This window comes from Drosophila willistoni, unplaced genomic scaffold (assembly GCF_018902025.1).
Source record: "Drosophila willistoni isolate 14030-0811.24 unplaced genomic scaffold, UCI_dwil_1.1 Seg587, whole genome shotgun sequence".
NCBI lineage: Eukaryota > Metazoa > Arthropoda > Insecta > Diptera > Drosophilidae > Drosophila > Drosophila willistoni.
The window spans coordinates 100,986-104,471 of record NW_025814505.1 but is presented as its reverse complement, the minus strand read 5'-3'; the positions used below and the strand labels follow the sequence as shown (position 1 = coordinate 104,471).

Below are 3,486 nucleotides of genomic sequence, written 5' to 3'. Positions count from 1 at the left end.
AAAAGCCAAGTTTGGTGTTGCCATCCCAACAAACTTCAACACGTCTTTAGACAAACAACAAAAAGTATTTCGCCTAGAGGCTGGCATGAGGATGGAATTTATTTAAATCTGTTAGACGAACTCGTCTGCCACTTTAACACCCTTAATAGCCCATTCCAACGACAAAAGTTTCTTATTTAACTAATGAAATGCAACATTAGCCACGTAAAAGGGGTAAAATAAACTCTGTTGCTGGAAAACCACGGTATACCAAACTAACGTCAAAACCATCCAGTTTATGAGCCAATTGAGTGAGGGTGAAAGAGAGTTTTGTTGTTGTTTATTTGTCAATGGTATTTAAGGTTTAATCTTTGCGGTCTTGAAAAGTTTTCGTGACATGCTAAAAGTGTTGACAAAATTGAAGATTTTCAGTAGAAGTTTACTTGAGTAGAGCAGGCTAGGCGTAAAATTTCCTTTTATCTCTCTGGATATCTTTAGTAAATTCAAACGTGTCACTTGTAGCAATACATTTCCAAAAGCAGTTTACAAAAACAACACCAAAAGTACATATTTTTCGTAACAAGTAAAAAAAAGAAAAGAAATTGTATTAATAAACACTTTCACCGCCAATACTTGAAATTCATAGCCAGGTGCAACTGTGGCGTGGCCAGTTCGGGCGAAAATTGTTTACAAATAGTTTAACAAAAACCAAAACCAAAACAAAAACAAAACAAAATAAAGATGGTAATTATGTATGTGCGGGATGTTTGCAAGAAGACCTTTTGGCGTCTCTCGCCAATTATATGCCAAAAAGCCCACGGCCATAAATTCAAGCTTGGGGCGTGCTCCATGTCCATGCCATTGACATTGCCAATGCATTGCTGATACGAACACCATACCCACACCCAAGGAGAGGCTTAGCTGGTCGTATGTGCTGCACTTTGAATGCTGAAACCAGGTCGCAGCCAAAGAAGAGACTTTCATTAGATGGCCTTTTTGGAGCGACATTGGATATCTCTCTGTATGGACAAGGGGGCGTACAATGAATCAAAGAAAGAAAAGCTTGGTCTACAACAAACGACGATAAGTAAGGAAGTTCCACTGTCCAGGTAAGATGAAAAACTTCATACAGATGCAGCCCGGCCTCTACGCCTCAGTGCCTCAAGTGAAATTTTGTGTTCTGTACCTGTGGCGTCTCTGATCTGCCTGCCCGCCTGTCTGTCGATGTGGATGTGGATGTGCCTGTGATTTTGTGGTGTCGCACATGCAATTGATATCGCTGGCCTCGTTCGCCTTAGTTGGTAAGTATTTTTATTCAGCGAGGGAAAGCATTTCATTTCGCTTTAAAATGCTGAATATGTTGCGTATGCGCAATCCCCTTGTTTTTTTTTTTGTTGCGGGGGAAAATAAGACTACACAAAACATTGGTTACAAATTAATGCGACAGTTTTTATTTCTCTTTCGATTAAGTAAATTTCATTTGCAAGTTTTGATGGGGCTTTCTTAGGGCTGATGGGGATTAATGGCTGGCCTGCTTGTAGAGTGGCATAGCTGCTGGGGTGGCTGGCATGTTGGGCTTTTCTCTGTGGGAGCCCCAAGCACATAATAGCAGCAGCAACAGTTCATACAAAGTTTCAAGTTTAGTTGTTAGTTTAGTTGAGTAGTAGTTAAGCGCGAAGTTTTAAAAATACTATATAGTAAAGCTCTCAGTATATTTATACAAAATGCAGTCACTTGAGTTTAAAATTAGATTAAGTTTGTGAAAAAAATGCCCAGAACTTGATTGATTTGTCATCAGCCCATTTTATATCACGTCCAGCTGCAGCTCTTTTTAGTCGCCCATCTGCCAATTGAACTTAATAGCTATGGATTTCTTGTCTTTGTTTTCTTTCTCTTTTGCTGTTGCTATTTTTGTTGATGTCATTAATGTTTGTTGAATGGCGCCTTACATAGAATTTTTTCATGACATTATTCTACACAAATAAGTTAAAAAAATAAATATAAATGAAATGAGCAATGAACCTTTGCTCCTCTCCCCGTTAGAGTCCACGTTCTCGTACGTATTCCCGATTTTGTTCATTTGTTTTCTTTGCTTTTGTATTGCACTGAATTTTTTTTGTTGATTTGGATGCTTATTGCTTATACGCCGCATAGGCCAGATTCTGAGCCTCGCTGCCTTGCAGCCATCGACCGTAGCTATGCTCGTGTTCATAGTGCGGATGCGCAACAACCTCGTAGTTCTCTTTCTTTGATTGTATTTCAATCCAATGATGCTCGAGAGCAGCAGAGCAATCTTGCCAATGACCAAAGCCTAGAATGAGATCAGTGCCAAGAAGCCAATAGCCAGAGGCAGCAGAGCGGCCATAGCAGGCTTAAATGGGAATGAAAGGAGGGGGGATACATGCATTTGCATGTATGACTTTCGCTTGATTACAGCTTGATTCATCGTCGGAGAGTTTGCTGTCCACTGTCCGCTCATTAGCAATTGGAGCACAAATAATTAATAAGCGAACAGGATCGACAGCTTTATATGGTCAGCGTTTAGAAATCGGAAACTGTGGCTAAGAGCGCAAAAAGAAAGTAAGCCTAGCTAACTGGCTAACTAAAAGGCAATTAATTACAGCAGCCAAAAACAGTCAACAGCAACAAGTTTGCTAACAAGTCTCGCTAGGAGATGCTTGGGAATCTGAATTGAAAATCAACTCTGTAATAATATATCTTATGTGGGACCACAAAATGATGTGTGCTACTCTACGTTTCTATGTGCATGTTTGTACGCATATTCCCTCCTACCACCCTATTCAACTTACACTCTTCCAAAGCACGTTGCATATCCTGGATGGAGTCCTTGGGGACCTTGAATTGCAATGTGTGTGTGCCAAAGAAGCGAGCAACACGCTCCACCAGCAATGAATCGACCTCAGATTCACGGGCTTCCACCTCTTCGGGCAGCTGGACATCATTGAGGGATCCGCCTACTGGAATATCATCGGTTTTCACCAAGGCAATGCCCTCTGTCAGCCTCACATCTCCGTTTTCCGTATCAAAGTAATGCAGGGCACGTTCCTGCTTAAATATTATCATGTGACATCAGGAATGACAGAGTGAAAGAGAGAGAGAGAGAGATGGGGGCATTCACCTTCATGCACAACACCATCGATCGGTCGCCGCAATCCTTGACCATTTTGAGGGCACTCGTCAATGTCTATTGACTGTCTGACTCGGAGGCAGCTGCCGCCGTTGAGGCAATCAGCGCGAAAAGACACAAATTTAAACATGATTGTAATTTTTTGGATATTTGTTTTTGCACAAACACTAATGACACAACGGAGAGATGCGAGTGGGGTATATTATCCTTTTAGATGTTTGCACTAGCTGAGAGTGCTTTTGGCTTGATTTGTTTCACTTGATTGAGTGGCACTGCGCTCGATTGGCATGTTCGATCTGTCGGTCAGAAGGCAACCGGTAAACTGTGAATAGAAGACTCCCGCGGATCGAGTTTTATGC

At 41.5% G+C, this 3,486-nt stretch overlaps 1 pseudogene; it reads right to left on the bottom strand.

Moving 5' to 3' along the window:
* Window positions 1-2,111: 2,111 nt before the first annotated feature.
* On the bottom strand, window positions 2,112-3,163 carry LOC26529374 (annotated as a pseudogene).
* Between the last annotated feature and the right edge of the window lie 323 nt (window positions 3,164-3,486).